The sequence below is a fragment of the Papio anubis genome, chromosome 16 (assembly GCF_008728515.1).
Source record: "Papio anubis isolate 15944 chromosome 16, Panubis1.0, whole genome shotgun sequence".
In the NCBI taxonomy this organism is placed as follows: Eukaryota; Metazoa; Chordata; class Mammalia; order Primates; family Cercopithecidae; genus Papio; species Papio anubis.
Window position 1 is genome coordinate 23,997,773 of NC_044991.1, and position 18,816 is coordinate 24,016,588.

The 18,816-nt window shown below is 46.5% G+C and overlaps 1 long non-coding RNA gene across 3 annotated transcripts in view; it reads right to left on the reverse strand.

Moving 5' to 3' along the window:
• Positions 1-2,164: 2,164 nt before the first annotated feature.
• Positions 2,165-18,816, reverse strand: part of LOC101011575 — a 70,073-nt gene continuing 53,421 nt past the window's right edge. The window contains exons 7-10 of one of the 3 annotated variants that reach the window (XR_002515345.2): positions 10,536-10,619; positions 8,718-8,924; positions 4,330-5,129; positions 2,165-2,917 (exon numbers count right to left, since the gene is read on the reverse strand). This is a non-coding gene — a long non-coding RNA (uncharacterized LOC101011575). The remainder of the gene's footprint in view (positions 2,918-4,329; positions 5,130-8,717; positions 8,925-10,535; positions 10,620-18,816) is intronic. The other 2 variants (XR_002515344.2, XR_002515346.2) reach the window with 2 other exon arrangements.

Consider the following 18,816-nt stretch of genomic DNA (forward strand, 5'->3'; position numbering starts at 1 on the left):
GCTTCAGGTTGAATTCTGGCCCTACCCCACATACATTCTGATCTTAGGAGAATCATGACTATCCCTGTGCTAGATTATATTATTGGCCCCAACTCTTTATTCCCTCCTTTGTCTGTGTTCTTTGCCATGTGACCTTGCAATTTATCCCACTAACGGAGCAGAGTATATTTCCCTGCCATTTGACTTTGGGTTTGGGCATAAGACTTGCTTTAGACAACAGAATGAGGAGGAAGTGACAGGATGCCTGTTTCAAAAGATGTATTGCAGGCTTTAATCCATTCTCTTGCACTCCTGCCTTAAGAAGAACATTCTCAGGCCAGCCTTCTGCTCTCAGGAGGTTCAGAAGCATGTGGAGCTGAGCCGCCTCAACCAAGCTCCCCATGCAGAGCCCAGCCTTGATTAACCAGCCCTGAGCCAACTTGCAAATTTGTGAGCAAGAATAAGTGATGGCTGCTGTGAACCACTGGATTTAGGGGTGGTTTGTTACTCGGCAATAGTTGACTGATACACTCTCTTCAACTCAGTGTCTTCATCTGAGGGATGATAAGTTCCTTGAGGTGCTATCATAGGATTAGATTACATTCTGAATAAAGTATAAAACTCAATGTCTGACTCACCATAAGTGCTGACAAAATGGCAGCTATTGGTTCCCTGAAAATTTCAACATAGATTTATGCTATGACCCAGAATGTCTGCTTCTAGGTATATACACAAAAGAATTGGAAACAGTCATTCAAACAGATACTTGTACACAAATGTTCAGAGCAGTATTATTCATAATAGCTAAAAGGTGCAAACGACCCAAGTGTCCATTGACAGACAAATGGGTGAATAAAACATGATATATCCATATGATTAAATATTATTAAGACATAAAAAGAATGATGTCCTGGTATATGCTACATCATGATTGAACCTTGAAAATATTACGCTAAGTGAAATAAGCCAGACACAAAAGATAAATACTGTATGATTCCACTTATCTGAAATATCCAGAATAGGCAAATTTGCAGAGATAGAATGCAAATTGGAGGTTACCAGGGACTGGGGAGTAAGGAGGAACAGGGAATTATTGCTTACTGGGTACAGAGTTTCTGTTTGGGGTGAAGATTTGGAAACAGATAGTGCTGAGGGTTGCACAACATCGTGAATGTAATTGATGCCACTACATTGTACACTTAAAAATGGTTAACATGGTGACATTCCTGTTATATGGATTTTACCACATTTTAAAAATGGTACTTAGGTGTTCAAGACAATCCTGGATGACATAGAAAGACCCCATCTCTATAAAAGATAAAAAATGAAAAAAAAAAAATAGCTGGGTATAGAGGTTTGCCCCTGTAGTCCTGACTACTTGGGAGGCTGAGGTGGGAGGATTGCTTGAGCCTGGGAGTTCCAGCCTGCAGTGAGTCATAATTGCACCACTGCACTCTAGTCTGGGTGACAGAGTGAGACACTGATTCAAAAGAAAAAGGCAGTTACTGTATTTATCTGTTCAGCAACTGTACATAATAAATGCTGAGTAAAAGTCTGTTGAATGTTGCTGAAATAAATGAAATGACCATTGGATGGGTAGATGCGCAAATAACCAAAGAGTTAAATAAATGACTCAGTTAATGGTGAGCAAGTGAAGAAACCATATAAGCTCTTTACCATGGCCACCTACTTAGAAGATGTACAACAACCAGGACATGGGACCCTACAGTCTTATGTAGAATTAACTATATTGAGAGCAATAAGTATAAAAATCACACAAAGCAGAAAATGCAACCTAGGGGATCCATGCAGACCTGTAGTCCCAGTAGGGCAGAAAGCAGGTCTGGGATGACAGGGCACAAGGACAGTGGCCCAGCAGGGGACACCAGAGGCTCCAGCAGTGGAAAGAAACACATGGTTGCTACAATGAGTAGCAACTCCGGCTGGTGGAAATGAGAGCGGGCTGCAGGTACAGGGCTGCTACCTGCAGAGTAACATATGTTACCAGGTTGATCTTGCGCCTCGGGGAGTCTGGGGAAAACCCAGGTTCTAGAAACCAGAAACAGTGATGATGAATAGAATCCCTTGTGCAAGCACAACACTTTAAAATGTAGACACCACTTTCCCGGGGATCAGCTGACTCAGTCCTCACAACCACCTTGTGAAGGTTTATCTTACTATTTCTAATAGGCGAAGAACATAAGGCTCAGACGGGTGACAGAATAGGTCCAAGGTTACCTGGCGCACAAGAGGCAGGGAGCCACCTCCCAGGGACTGGCTTTATTGGTTCCAGTGAGAATTCCATTGGCCCCATTGAGAACTTCATTGGCCCCAATGCTGCCCAATGAGCGCACACAAGGCAGGGGTGGAACTTGAACCCAGGTGACTTTACCCCCATATCCTATGCTCCTTCAAACACACCCTAGGAGAAAACCTTCCAGCAGCACTAGGGTTTGAATGTGTGTCTCCAAAACTCGTGTTGACATTTAACTGCTGTTGGAACAGTGGAGAGAGATGGGACTTTTGGTAGGTGGATGGGTCATGAGGGTTCTGCCCTCATGAGTGGGATCGATGCCATTATAAAGGATGAGTTTGGCTCTCTTTTGCCTCTTTTTTGCCTTCTGCCATGTGAAGATGAAGTGTTTTGTTCCTCCCCTTTGGAGGATGCAGCATTCCAGGCACTATCTTGGAATCAGAATCTCCAAGTCTGCCAGCACCTTGATTTTGTACCTCTCAGTCTCCAGAGCTGTGAGCAATACATTTCTGCATGTGAATTACTTAGTCTCAGGTATTCTCTGATAGCAGCTCAAACAGACTAAGACAAGTGGGGAAAAGCAGAAATCTCTCCCCTGGTGTGTTGATCTTGGATTTGAATCACAGCCTTGGTTGCTGGCTAGTTCTCCAACTTGGGGAAGCTCACTTGAACCTGTGTTCTGATCTGTAGAATGGGAATAAATGAACCTGCATTATCACATTGTCCTAAGGACGTGAGGTAAAGCAGGCAGGAGTGTTTAGTACAGCATCCATCCCACAACAGGAGGTCAGTGCAGTCATGGTCACCCTTATTTGTCATCTCTTCTCTCTGGTCCCTTTCCCCCTCACCCTCCCCTCTTTGCTCCCCTTCTTCCGTCTCTTCTTGGATTCTCTCTCTCGTCTCTCATTGTTCTCTTGTCTCCCCATAAACCCACACTTCCCACATTCTTCCATCTGGTCCCTCAAAAACCCGCAGGTCCCTGTCCTAGGGAACAGCAGGTAGATGTGAAATGTTGAGTAACTCCTTCCCACAGGTCTGGGCTCCCTGGCCTGTCCATCCCCGCCATGTCCCTCTGCTCCACAGGTTCCATGCCCTTGGTCACACTGCTTTCTATCTTACATTCTTGACTTTATATGTACTTTGAATAATAACTCTCCCCACCTTGGTGAGGCCACAAATTATCACTAATCTCCAGGAGAGATTAAATGTTGTCAACAGTTGGTTTCTCGCATAGACTGGAGGATCCTGGGCTAAGGGGAAATGGATGGAGGAGGGCTGAGGTGCATGCTGATACCCAAGCCACAGGCAGGCTCTGCAGGAGAAGCCAGCACAGCAGAGCCGGAGACACAGGAGCAGACTCCGGAGCCCGGCCACCTGGAATGAGTCCCAGCCATGCCACTTCTCATTTGTGTGACCTCAGAAAGGGGCATCACCTCTCCAGGCCTTAATCTTTTCATCCACTAAACGGGATAATTGTAGAACAAGATGAGAGAATGAGCATGGAGCCTGCACGGAAGGAGGGCTTTAAGCAATTATGAGAATGAAGGGAAGCGTCATTTCTCAAAGTCCATGGACCCGGGCCTGAGCCCTGCACATACTTCCTCCCCAAGCCCTACATATCTCCCCAGAGCCGTGCATTTGGGAGAGCAGATACAGAGTGCTGAGCAATTCCTCCAGGAGTACAGGGCTCTCTGGACCCAGATGTTGGGACACTTCGGGGATGGCCGTTCCCCCTCTCACATCCCACCAACCCCGGTCTCCCGAGCTAGGCCCTGCTGGGTCCCAAGCCCACCCTTTGGCAGCCAAGTAGAGCTGCCCCTCAATGAAATGTGATGAATGGTGGCCCTCAGAGCCATCAGCTTCCCAACTTAACTGACACCCCACTGCTTCCTTCTTTAGGAATTCTGATTCTCCCTTCACAGACTGTCATAAAACCAGGCTAGAAGGCTTCCTTCCAACACCCACAGAGATGATTCAGCCAAAATGTTCATGAGCAAATATTACAGGGAAAGAACCCCAAAGGGGAAAGTTCCCCCAAAGACCTACACGTTATTCTTCACTCAGTGCTTCATTTTTGGAGACAAAAGAAACCCTACCGTTCATCTGCTCCACAATGCAGGCGAGTGAACCAGGACAGGGCATTCGCAGCAGGGAACGTTTATTGAGCACTCTCTGTATACCCTGCACCGCACCAGCCAACTCTGGCACATCATCTCATTTCATCCTCGCACCGTCTGTGAGGCAGGGCTGCTGCTAATCCCATGGCACTGGGGGAAACTGAAGCTCAAGGTGGTGGAGCCACTCCCACCTGTGGGAAAATCCAGAGTCACACAGTCACAAGAAGAGCCCAGACCTGCCTGGCTTCAAAACAGGTGGTGAGTTCCCCATTGCTGGAGGTATCCAAGAGTCTGCAGAGGGACTTCAAGTATTCAGGAAGGGGGAGACTCCAAGATCAATGCCCCATGGATAGACTCCATCTTCAACAGGGTTTCTCAATATTGGTGCTATTGAGATTGTGGACTGGATAATTCATTGCTGTAGAGAAGATTGTCCTGTGCATTGTGGGATGTTGAACAGCATCCCTGGCCTCTGCCCAGCAGATGCAGGTAGCACCTCCTCAATCACGGCAACCAAAAACATCTCAAGATATTGCCAAAGGTCCCCTGGGGTGAGGGGGACAAAATCACCATTTGAGAACCACTGTTCTACAAGGATTTTTGAAAAAGCCAGCAGACATCCACGGGGACATGCGCTGACAATGCAGGGAGAAGAAGTTTTACACCCCTGCAGTACCTTCTAGGGAGACAGTTGTGCACCGCAGCAGCCCTTATATCATGGCAGAGATGCTGTATATCTGCTCCTCTGTCAGCATCCCAAAGGACCAGGAGGAATACTCCTGCACATTTAGAAAAGAAAGAGAGAGGAGACCCATGACCCAAAAATACGACATTGGAATTGAGGCACAATTTGACCTAAATGCAATAAAATTGTGCCATTAGTACCAGACCAGTAAGCACTACCCAACCCACTGATAACGCTGAGCTGCCGCTAGACCTCAGTAAGCCTCGATATATTTTAGCCTTGATTTAAAACGGAAGAATCTGCAGGTCAGACCTGAAAAGATCCTTAGAAAGTAGAGATCTGCTCTCTGGTCCTGTGCTGTGAGTGTGTTGTGCGGTGTGAGGGTGGGGGCAGGTGGCAGGGGAAGCGGTGCTGGCCATCTGTGTCGGGCATCTTTTTTTGTGCCCCCCATACAACCCCCAGATTGCCTCTCCACCCTTCTCCCCATGTGGACTTCAGTGGACTGTCTTGCCCTCCACCTTCTGATTTGGTTCTGCCAACTGGAGGCCCAGAAGGAAATCAGGGGCAGGGTAGATGGAGTCAGGGTCCTTGTTCCCCCTGCTCCTGCCGGCCAGAGTCTCTGAGGATTGGCTGCATCCCTTCACTGAAGGTCTCAGCCAAGGATCTTTTCTCCCTCGGCACCTTCTCCCCTTAACTCTTAACCTTCCCTCATCTGGTTAGGAATGATGATGGCACCCGCTGACGCTAGACCCCAATTATACCCTCCTGTGTAGGTTCCCTACACTCTCCCCACACCTTTGTAAACAGTTCCTTTACTAAACAGTCCTCAAATTATCCCAATTATGTATGCGCCATGTGTTTCTTGCTGAGCCCTGACTGATAGATAAACCAAGTGGTTCTTTGTTCAAACAAAATTGTATGCAAAACTCAGCAGATAAAACAGATCAGAGCGGAGTTCCTGCGTCCATCCATTCACGTGGATTTATTATGTGTCAGCCCTTAGCCAGAGTCTCTGGGCTGGGGCTGAGGACACACTAGTGAGTGAGAACAGTGAGGTCCTTACTGGCTGGAGTATACAGTCTTGCAGGTGGCAAAGGTGGAGCAGGCGGCCTGAGCTCCTTGGTCCCCGACACTGTCTTTGTGGGGCCTTATTTAATAACCACAGAATGTCATGTTAAGGCCTGTGATCCAGTTCCCTTGTCCTACTCCCATTTTTCAGATAGGAAAGCTGAGGCCTAGAGGAGGAAAGGGAATTGCCCAATATCTAAGACAGTCTACCTTCTGGAAGTTAATGGAATCCTGCCTTTTTTTTTTTTTTTTTAACGGATTCTCACTCTGTTGCCAGGCTGGAGTGCAATAGCACGATCTTGGCTCACGGCAACCTCCGCCTCCCAGGTTCAAGCAATTCTCCTGCCTCAGCCTCCTGAGTAGCTGGGACTACAGGTGTGTGCCACCACACCCAGCTAATTTTTGTATTTTTAATAGAGATGGGGTTTCACCACGTTGGCCAGGATGGTCTCGATCTCTTGACCTCATGATCTGCCCGCCTCAGCCTCCCAAAGTGCTGGGATTACAGATATGAACCACCACACCCAACTGGAACCCTGCCTTCTTAGTTTGGAGTGATGGCTAATATTTGGTGAGTTGTCAGTGTGTGCTGGACCCTTGACTACATATGGGTCACAGTTTAATCCCCTAATGACTCTCTGAAGTGGGAAGGAGTATTATCCCTACTTTATAGACAAGGCTTGGAGAGATGAAGTGACTTGTCCAGAATCACGGAGCGAGCTAGAGCCAGAGCTGGATGGAACCCAGGAAATCTATGGAGGAGGGAGAGGGGCTGTGAAAAATGTCACCCTCAGAAAAGCATCTGAGTGTGTGATTTTTTTAATCATCTTGCAACCATAAGGAAAATTCTTGGTGCCTAAATCATCCCCTGAGACAGGGTAAGAGAGGGGCACAGGCATCCTGGATCCCTCAGATATCGGCTTCGTTTCAGAACATTCTTGGCTGGAATGAAAATGGCACAGAAGCCACGGTCAGTCAGGTTCACAGGAAGGGCTCAAGACACGCATGAGAGTCCCTGAGAGTGCCCACCTTGCACCCCAGCTTAAAATATATCCACCAACATCTGAGCACCCTGCCATGATGCTTGAAATGCCACCGTAAGAGTCACTTTTGTGCAGAGCATGACATGCACTTCTCAAAGGAACACAGGAAATAGGCATAAATTACCCGGATGCAGTGACACATTAAGGGAGGGGAAGAAAGGACTGGGAGTTTTTGAGCACCTACTAGGTGCTTGCCATAGGGGAGACTCAGTAAATGGTAGTTTAATATTACATGGATCATATCTATGGAATATATCTTATTTGTCACAACAGGGCAGTGAAGAGGGCATTGCTACCTTGATATTTACAAATGTCAGGCTCAGAGTGGTTAAGTGATTTGCTCAAGGTCACACAGCCGATGTGGTGCAGAGCTAGGTTGGAGCTTCAATGGTAAGCCTGCCTACTTTCCATCACCTGTGCTATCACCCAAGCTCGAGGGACCAACTTTAAGGGGTTCCAATGGGCTAGGGACAGAAAATATGGATGTTCGAGGGGCAGTACTAATCTTGGGGGCACCATGATGTCCCTGGGTCTGTCTCCCCATAAGAATTAGCTGTGGGACCTCCCCTGAGCTGGACTTCGGTTTCTTTTCAGGTAAAAAAAGAAGCTGCATTTGACACCCCCCTTAGCTTCCTTCTATTTCTGAAGTTCTGCGCACCACAAATTTGCTGATGGTATGCAAATTTGCATAGACTAATGTATGCAAATTCACATTGGTCCCTAGCAAGGTTCAACCCAACTGAATACTATTAACAACAGATACTTTCAAAAGGCAAGGAGGCCAGGCGCAGTGGCTCACACCTATAATCCTAGGACTTGGGAGGCCGAGGAGGGTGGATCGGTTGAGCCCAGAAGTTGGAGACTAGCCTGGGCAAAATAGTGAAAGCCCATCTCTACAAAAAAATAGAAAAAATTAGCTGGGCATGGTGGCATGCACCTGTAAATCCAGATACTTGGACGGTTGATGGGGGAGGATGGCTTGAGCCATCTGGAGACTGAGGCAGCAGTGAGCCACGACTGCGCCATTGCCCTCCAGTCTGGGTGACAGAGGGAGGCCTTGCATCAAAAATAAAAGGCATCTATTTAATGGGTGCAGAAGAAAGTGCTCTCCACCTCCCATTCCTGCCTGTTCCCCACCTATGTCCCAGAACAGGGCACTCAGACTGTGGGTCTTTTTCCTTAGGATGAAGAGGTAGGAAAACAGGCAAGGCGTGAGCAACCTCTCACAGACTGTGGTGTGGACCAGTTGCTGCTGGCTACTTGGAGTTATTTGCTGCATAGGGGATGTCATCAGGGTTAAACTGGATCCCAGAGAGGAGGCCCCTGCACTCCTGGGATGCTCCAAGCCCTACCCAAGTAGAACGTGCAGACCCCTCTCCTGTCCTTGCACTCATGGGCCCCTCGCCCTGAGGCTGTTAGAAGCAGCTTGTTAAAGGCAGCAAATTTAAAAATAAAAAGTTTAAAAATTTTTTTTAAAAAGAGAAGCAATGTCTCTTCTCTAAACAGATCAATTCTTGCTGGGACACCTCAATGATCTCATTGTGCTTGGCTCACCAACCTATGTTACTTACAGAGACCCGCTGGTATTTCTGAAGAACTAAAACATTCCTCCAGCCGGATCTCACTCACAAGTACAATATGATCTCCCATCGTATACTTTTAACCACAGCCTCCTCAATATCCCAACCCAAACACGGTCAGTGTAACTTGGATGGCTCCAATTCCCAGACAGGGTCATCAGACAGTGATCTCCGGAAAATTCCTCCCAGGTGGGCTGCCTGTCGGAGAATCACAAAAAGACATTTTATTTTCAATTAACCTCCACTATGATATGGGTGTACGGCATCCAAGAAGGGATAAATCAACTGCACAAAGAACTTTAAACCAGGCACAGTGGTGCACGCCTGTAGTCCCAGCTACTCAGGAGGCAGAGACCAGAGGATCACTTGAGGCCAGGAGATCGAGGCTGCAATGAGCTGTGATGATGCCTGTGAATAGCCACAGCATTCCAGCCTGGGGAACATAGCAAGAGTCTGTCTCTTTAAAAAAAAAAATTAATTAATTAATTAATTTTGAAAATTTTGAAATAAATAAGAAGAACTTTGATCCAGCCTTTAAACTGTAGGACTTGGTAGACAAGTTGGGAAGGGAGACCATGCCTGGGGCGAAATAGTAGGAGCACAGGTGTGGAGGCACGACAGAGCTGGTTCTCGGTAGACTAGTGAGGAAGAGGAGCCGCCAACCCACCGGAAAAGAAAATGGCCCTTTTGGGAGTAATGGGAAATAAGGTTTGGTTTTGTTTGTTTGTTTGCAACAGAGTCTTGCTCTGTTGCCAGGCTAGAGTGCAGTGGCACAATCGTAGCTCACTGCAGCCTCGAACTCCTGGGCTCCAGTGATCCTCCCATCTCAGCCTCCCTAGTAGCTGGGACTACCAGCACACTCCACCATGCCCAGCTAATTTTTATTTTTTGCAGAGATGAGGTCACACTATGTTGCCCAGGCTGGTCTCAAATTCCTGGGCTCAAGCAATCTTCCTGCCTTGGCCTCCCAAAGTGCTGGGATTACAGGTGTGAGCCACTGCAGCTAGCCAGAAATAAGTTTTTTAATAGATGGAGTGCGGTCAGATTATCAAAGCCTTTGAAAGGCAGGCAGGTGAAGTTTATAGTTAATTTAATAGACAGGAGGGAGCCTCACAAGGTGTTTGAGCAGGGAAATAATAATGCAAGATAGAGTCGATCATCATTATTCAGGGGTTCTGTTTTTGCAAATTCACCTACTTGGTAAAATTTATTTCTAACCCCAAAATCAATACCCACAACTCTTCCATGAGTACTGGCAATGTAGTGAAACAGACGAGTCCCTCACACACGTGTTTTCGGCTGCGGCTGAGCAAGGCTGTCTTATTTCAGCTCTCATACTATTAGCTAGTCCTTTTTGCAGTCTATTTAGTTTTGTGTGTTTTGTTGCTTTTGGTGATTTTGCTGTTTAAAAGGGGCCCAGGCACGGTGTTGAAGCGCTGTCTCGTGTTCCTAAACCTAAGAAAGTCATGAGGTGCCTTACAGAGAAAATGCATGCATTTGGTTAGCTTCACTCAGACATGAGTAACAGTGCTTGCGGCTGTGAGTTCAACATTTAATAACCCAACAATAAATATTAAATAAGGTATCTTTAAACAGAAACACACATAAAACTTGGTTATGTGTTGATCAGTTGACAATCTAGAAGCAATGGGTCAGTTTTCACTAATTCAGTGATCGCAGCAACTTTATAGAGCATAACTAGCACGAATAATGAGAATCGCCTATATCAGCATTTTGGACTCTAAGGAGACCAGAAACCACGAAAAGAAGCCATCTCTTAAGAGAGTGTATGCTCCAGAGTCAAACTACCTGGGTTCAAATCCCGGCTCTTCTGCTTACTAGCTGTGCCACCTTGGGTGAGTTGCTTGTCTTCTCTGTGCCACAGTATTTCATCTGTAAAACAGACACAACGATTGTCTCTTTATCATAGGGTGACTAGGAGAATTTAAATGTGTTAATGTTTATCAAGTTCTCAGAAGACTATCTGGGACATAATGAATCCTGTTTACATGTTTTATGTTTGTTAAATAAATAAAGAAAAGGGAGAAGGTGAGAGAAAGAGAGAGAGAGAGCATGCACCTCATTTCACAGGTGAGGAACCTGAGTCAGGCCCACATCTGAGTCTTTCCAGCGACGACATAGGGAGGCAGCTGGCTCTGGGGAACCCAGATCAGAGTCAGTTCAATGACGGGGATGCAAAATTGAGGTGGTGGTGACAACCACAGGGACAGGCGCTAACTCACGGTGCTGAGCAAAGGCACGGTGTGACTGAGGGACCTGCCAAGACCCATCCACCTGTGACCACCAAGGGACGCTTTCTCTTACTCCCCCTTTCCAAGCCACAGCCAGATGGAACCCAGAGTGCTCTAAAGATGCACCTCTCCACCTCGCCATTTAAGAATTACTAGGCATCTCCAGGCTGTGCGGCTGAGGAGCAAGAAATACTACCGCGCCCCAGCAGAAAGCTAATGAGAAACCGAACACAGCCAGACAGAAGCTTAACAAGAAATACTGGCCCGGGCTCCCCAGAAGAAGAGCAGACTGCGAAGGCCTGGCAGGCCGCCTGCCATCTCCCTGCAATGCATCGATCGGTGCAGGGAAAGCTGGAGACCGAGGGGAAGGAGATAAACGAGAAGATGTATGACGGGAGGGGCCCAGGGCTGATGAAAGGGGAAGGGAAGGTGGCTTAAATCAAGGGGCAAGTGCCGCGAGAGGGGCGAATAACAGGATTTGTGTTTACGGTTAACGAGGAGAATTGGTGGAGGTGCTGCTCTGGGGCAGGGGAGGTGGGTGAAGACTTGGGGAGGAGGAGGAAGAGGGGCTCCAGGGAGGGTAGGTAACCCATGCTCCAAGCAAATCACTAACATGAGCCAGGGGTAAGTCCCTGAAATGGCAAAATCCTTCCTGGTCCATTTGGCTGGAGCTGAGATTGCCTTTTATCTCTCTCCTTTGTTTCCTAACTTTCCTGAGTGTCCAGGAAAGAATATCCACGTCTGCCCCTTTCTCCTACCACCAAGTCATCAGAATTCAAAGCCTGTGTCCGGACAACAGGGACAACAGGAAACGCTCACCGAGCACCTCCTCTGTGCTTCTGGCTGGGCCGAGAGCTTCCTGTGTCTTACTCCAACTAATATTCATCCCACGATGGAGGCACTGCGGTTGTTCTCATTGCACAGATAAGGAAACTGAAATTCAGAGAGGCCCTCCAATGACACAGAACAGTGCTGAAATTCCAGCCCGGGCAGTGTGGCTCCAGTGCTAACCATGATTCCACACTAAGCCTGCTGACACCCTCAGCATTTATGCCTAATGGGAGATTGTTTGCCTGCATTTCAGGCCTTTGAACCACCTCCGATTTCTGCATCGCTGTGGCACACCGTTTCACGCAGGCTAGTAACACTCTTCGCAAGAAGCAGCCAGGAAACGACTCCACTTTTCTGCCTTAGGGACTTCTCCAAAGATGCAGAAGCAGCTCAGTTCTCCACTAGGTGCAGCCAACAAGTACAAGGCACTCACGTCCCCAGGGCTGGCCCTCTGCTAGGGGATGAGGAGTTGAGGGATAAATGCCCCCATCCCTCAGGGGGGCAATTCTGAGGCACATTCTGCAGGGCTCCTCAGAGGATGTCTTGCAGGCTAGAGTCTCAGTTTCCCCCAGTGATAACCAGCTACACATAGGTATTATGCCCTCATAAGGTAGCCTGCTTTTCTTCCTCATCTCCCCGCTCCCTCACTCCTGCTTCCTGTGTCTCCTTCCAGCCGACTCTCCTGCATCCAAGCCCTCCTCTCAGGCTCCACTTGGCGGGGATCGCAAACTAAGACAGGACACCACCTCAGTTAAATATAAGAAATGCAAGAAATAGGACCAGCTAAACAAAGACAAACTTTGGGGAGATTGCATGACAAGGAGATGAAAAGGGTCTCTCTCTCTCTCTCTCTCTCTCTCTGTCTGCGGTTTTACAGACACCTCTTTTAATGATTTAGCAAGATATTTCCTTGTTTTTAACACATTTCTATTAAATATAGAATATGGCATTAAGACTGGGTATGGCGGCTCATGCCTGTAAGCCCAGCACTTTGGGATGCCGAGGTGAGTAGACCACTTGAGGTCAGGAGTTCGAGACCAGCCTGGCCAACATGGTGAAACCCCATATCTACTTAAAAAATACAAAAAATAGTTGGGCGTGGTGACGTGCGCCTGTAATCCCAGCTAGCAGGGGAGTTTGAGACAGGAGAATCGCTTGAACCTGGGAGGCGAAGGTTGCAGCGAGCTGAGATCCAACCTGGGTGACAGAGCAAGACTCAACTCAAAAAAAAAAAAAAAGAATATAGCATTAAAATGGGAGTATTTGGGCCTCTATTGAGGTAGTCTGAATTTATATATAATTTAGAATAGGATAAAAACAGAGTGATAATTTTAACTTCACTTTGTTACAATGATATGGTTTCTCTTATTCTCTCCAATTTTATTCCTCTATCGAGAACTTAAGAACTTTGGTCAACGCTTTTTCCCCATCCAGAGAAGTGCTGGGGGAAATGTGTCTGTCTTTCTTTGCACCCTTGACTTTTTCCTAATTCTGCTAATGACAGCCTGACTCCCATGAACCCTGACATCCAGTTGGTGGCATCGCCAGTCCTCAAAAGCCAGAAACCACCTCCACAGAGGTGACTCCACGTTAAAACAGAGCAAGACTCCATCTTAAAAAGAAAAAAAAAGTGTGTATATATATATATATACACACACACACACACATATATATACACACACACACTTTTTATATATATATGTATATTTGTGTGCGTGTGTGTGTGTATATATAGCTACAAAGAGGAACCAGAGTAGATTTGTTGAGTACAGATACAGAAGAGCCACATTCACCTCCAGATTTGCTCAAAACTGCACAGCAAAAATACGACCAAGTCTCTAGGAGCCCGTCTGAGCCTCAGTTTTCACATCTTTGAAAAAGAGATAATACTATTCACCTCAGTGAGTTGTCATTGAGATCAGTAATCATAAACACTGTTTGAGTGCAGACCCCATTCAAAATTTGATTTTACAAATATTCTACAAATGAAAATGACTACTGGTCCTACTAGTAGAAGTAATAGTGATAGTGGTAGCAATAAAAGTAGTAACTGTAGAGGTGAAAATAGTAATCATAGCAATAGTACTCATTGAAACAATAGTAGTAGTAATAGTAGTATTTAGTAAGAGTAGTAGTTGCAGTAGTATCAGGATGGTGCAAAAGTAATTGTAGTTTCTGTCATTACTTTTAATGGCAAAAACCACGATGACTTTTACACCAACCTAACAGTAGCAAGCAAGATATTGCTATTGTGGTATTAATACCACATGATATTAATAGTACTAGTAATGGCAGTAGTAACTGAAGTAGTATTAGTAGTGATAATAATATGGCAGTAGTAGCAGAAATAGTAGCAACAGTAGTACTGGTAAAAATAATAGTGACAGTAGTAATTGCAATTAGTGCTAGTAGGAATGGTAGTTGATGTAGCAATAGTAGTCATAATAAATAGTAAGAGTTATAATAGCAATTTTTAGTAGTAGTGTCAATAGTAGTAGTAATAGTGAACAAAAGATTCAAGTGCAATAATTTACTAAGGAAGTGCTCCCGGGAAAATCAGTAAGAGAGTGAGATAAGCAGGACAGGAAACAAAAAAACACTAAGTAAGGATCAGCCTCAGCCTGGTCCTGCAGGGAACCCAGGAACATAAATTGCACATTAGAGTTTGACTTTCCTTGAAGCAGAGGTTAGGCCCCCACGTCTCACACTAGTCAGTCAACAGCCCTGGGTATCCTAGAGGGCTGTAAACTCCAAGGCACCTCCTAGCCATAAGCAGAAAAGCATACCAGAGCAGAGAGATGGGTATGTGGCCCTGGTAAAGGCGATAGGAGCAGATCTAGGTGGACTCCAACATGACTGTGCTACTAAAATGTCAGAGGACTTTAATGCACGATAGACATTGGTATTGCGGGAGAACCTACCTTGAAGGAGATTACAATTTAGAAAGACAGCACGTGTGCACACAAACACACACATGGACTAACGGCAATCCAGGTTCACTGAGGCCACGGTACAAGATCACATACACACTGGTAGACTCATTCTCTCATAAGGATGACAATTACAATCATAGTTAACATTTATTGGGTACCTACTATGTATTAGGCACCGTACAATGTACTGTATCATCTCATCAATTCTTCTCCTAGATGGAAAAACTGAGGTTCAAGAGGGTAAGTAACTTGTCCAAGCTCGTGCACCTAAGAAGCAGAAGAGCTGGCTTCAGACTCAGCAATACTGTGCTCAGAACCTGTCTTCCTAAGCACCAGCCAGCTCCCCAGGCCTCCCAGATACACCCATGTGTACACATATGGAGACTTCCACCAAGGAGCACATGTCTAACAAGATGATAGTCGGGGCCTCAAGAATTCAGAAGAGCAAGTCCTCACTAAAATAGGGAGAGGAATACAGAAGGATTCTCGGAAGAGGTGACATATAATAGTAATTTTTATAAGTGGTGTGAATAGCAGTAGTAATAGTAAGCAAAGATTCAAGTGCAATAATTTACTAAGGAAGTACTCCCAGGAAATCAGTAAGATTTGGGCTTTGAAGGATATATAGGAGCTTTGAAGGATGGGCCTGGGCTTTGAAGGATGTATAGGAGTCTGGACAAGCAGAAATAAGGAGACAGAGCTAGGGGTGGAAGGAGGGGAAGAGGGAAGGAAATTGAAGGTGCCAAATAGATAAAAATATGGACTCTGTGTGTGACCTCAGGTAAGTGGCTTAACTCTTCTGAGTCTCAATTTCCCTTTTGTGTAAAATGGGGAGGAAAGTAGATACCACCTTCCCAGACCTGCTGTGAGGATTCAATGAGCTAGTGCATGTAAAATACTTGGCACAGATCCTGGTGCTCAGTAGATGATCAGTTTCAGGCACGATTTTATAAATTATAACCACAGTCACTGTTACTACCAATGGCCAGTATTGGGACAGCCACCATCTTGTCGCCTCTTCCATGGCTTCTCCTCACCTGAAGCCTCCCTCCTTTGCCTGGCCTCTGGGATATCCCATCCTCAGTCTCCCCAGCATTTATCTTTAGAAATCAAAACTGGGGCTAGGAGTGGTTACTCACACCTGTAATCCCAGTACTTTGGGAGGCCAAGGGAGGAGGATCACTCAAGGTCAGGAGTTCAAAACCAGCCTGGCCAACATGGTGAAACCTTGTCTCTACTAAAAATAAAAATAAAAAATAGCCAGGCGTGATAGTGGATGCCTGTAATCCCAGCTACTCGGGTGGCTGAGGCAGGAGAATCACTTAAGCCCAGGAGGTGAGGTTGCAGGAATCAAGACTCAGACCACTGCACTCAGCCTGGGTGACAGAGTGAGATCCCAACAAAGGAAAGGAAGGAGGAGAGGAGAGAGGAGAGAGGAGGGGAGGGAGGGAGGGAGGGGAGGAGGGGAGGGGAGAAGAGAAGAGAAGAAGAGGAAGAGAAGAAGAGAAGAGAAGAGAGAAGAAAAGAAAAGAAAAGAAAAGAAAAGAAAAGAAAAAGACAAAAGAAAATTGGCCAGGTATAAAGAAAGAATGGAATCCCAGCACTTTGGGAGGCAGAGATGGGAGGATTGCTTGAAACCAGGAGTTTGAGACCAGCCTGGGCAATATAGTGAAATCCCATCTATACCATAGAAAATTTTAAAATTAGCTGGGTGTGGTGGCACATTGCTGTAATCCCAGCTACTTGAGAGGCAAGGCAAGAAGAGGATACCTTGAGCCCAGGAGTTGGAGGCTACAATGAGCGAAGATCACGCCACTCCACTCCAGCCCAGGCAACAGAGTGAGATCTTGTTTAAAAAAAAAGTTCCCCCATCACCATTTTCTGGGAGTTCACCTTCCCCTCACTAATGATGAGTTTGGGTCTCTGACAGTGCTTCCAGAATGCACCAGGTCCTGTGGTTCCTGCACTCCACCTGGAGCTACGAGAGCGCCATCAGATAGTACAAGTTGTTATTACACTCCCACCACTACCTGAAGATTGTGATTTCCTGAGGCTGGGCCAATTTTTCTCACCAGCGCTTCTCACTGCCCCCCACAGTGGGTTCCCAACAACTCCAACCCCTTCTGTATCACCCATGAGAAATCTACACAACAGAGGCTCTGGACTGTGCTTCTTGGGGTGAGCAGGGTGGGGAACGGCAGTGGCTCTACGTTAATCTTGCTGCCAGAAGGAGATTCCATTAGGTTCCTTGGGTCACCATAATAATAATTGCCCTGGACCAGGTGCAGTAGCTTACACCTGTAATCCCAACACTTTGGGAGGCTGAGACAGGAAGATCGCTTGAGCTCAGGAGCTCAAACCTGGGCAACATAGTGAAACCCCGTCTCTACAAAAATAATAATAATAATAATACAAAAATTAGCCAGGCGGGGTGGCATGTTCCTGTAGTCCCAGCTACTCAGGAGGCTGAGGTGGGAGGATTGCTTGAGCCCAGGGGTGAAGGCTGCAATGAACTGTGATTGCACCACTGCACTCCAGCATGGGCAACAGAGCAAGAACCTATCTCAAAACAAACAAACAAAAAGTACCCCAAACTAGAAGTCTTAAAATACAGAAATGTATTCTCTCACAGTTCTGGAGGTTCAGAGTCTAAACTCCAGGTGCAGGAGGGCCATGCTCCCTCTGAAGCCTGTATGGGAGAATCCTCCCTTGCGTCTTCCAGCTTCCAGTGGTGGCCGTCAATCTTCAGCACCCCTTGGCTTGCAGCTGCATCTCTCCAATCTCTGCCTCTGTTATCATGTGACCGTCCCCCTGTGTGTCTGTCCTCATGTTATCTTCCTTCATCTTATGAAGACACCCGTCATACTGGATTAAGGGTATACCCTACTCCAGTATACCCTCTTCTTATCTAATTATATCTGCAATTACCCTGTTCCCAAATATCGCATTCTGAGATACCGGGGGTTAGAAGTTCACCATCTCTTTTGTGGGACACAATTCTACCTATGCCAGACTCGGATACCATGTTTTCAACCATCTCCTATGTCAGATGGGGAAACTGAGGCAGTCAAAAAGAGTGGCTAAAACCCAAAGAAACCTGAGGTCCAATTCCAGCTGGGCCACTTACCAGCAGAGTGACCTCTGGCAAGTAAGTCACCTCTCTGAGCCTCAGTTTCTTTGTCGACAGAATAGGGGTTAATAGTAATCATGCCTTATTCAAAGGCATGTGGTGAATTCCTGTTCTCAGCCACTGCCTGAGAAATACTCTGTCTTGCATTTTCTCATTTCCTTCTTTACCATGAGGGTCCAAAAAGAAATCACAGCTTCAGCAAAGCATAGATAGATTCTGGCCTTTGAAGTCAAAATGACTTGAGTTTGCAAAATAGATGCTTCCTTTCCTAACTGTGTGACCTTAGGAAAGTGACTTCACCTCTCTGTAAACTAAAGAGAATACTAGTCCCTCCCTCCCAGAGTCAGTGAGAATTTAAACAACTGCACATGAAGCTCCAAGCAGAGAATGTACTACATGGTGCTTGATCAGAAGTAACCACTTCTGTGGTTGTGCAGTGCCACTGCAGCAGGCACTGTTGGTATCCCACCCACATCCCCTTGGCAACCACCTACTGGACAGCTTCCTATTGCAAGTACCTGTGATCTCTGCTGTCTCTGGCTACCAGATATCATCAGCTCACATACTGGACATATAGAAAGTGTCAGGGGCACTTCACTATTCACCCCACCCCCCAGCCCTCAACCAATGGCTGATAGGAGGTGGTGAATCAATACCTCAGCTCCCTCACATCTTGGATGAAACAACCAAAGGTATGAGGTACGCTCTACACAGCCTCCCAGAGGTCCCCAGCAGGACTGAGCCCATTGCCCACCATGTAACCTTCTCCTTCATATACCTGCATTGGGTCCTTTTCTTCCCTGGCTAACTTCCCACTCCCCGCCTGTGGATCACCTCCCCTAGTAAATTACCTGCACTAAAGTAATTGTCTCAGGGTCTGCTTCTGGTGGAACCCAACCTAAAACATGTATTTCTAACCTAAGCTTCAGGGACCCTCAGTCCCT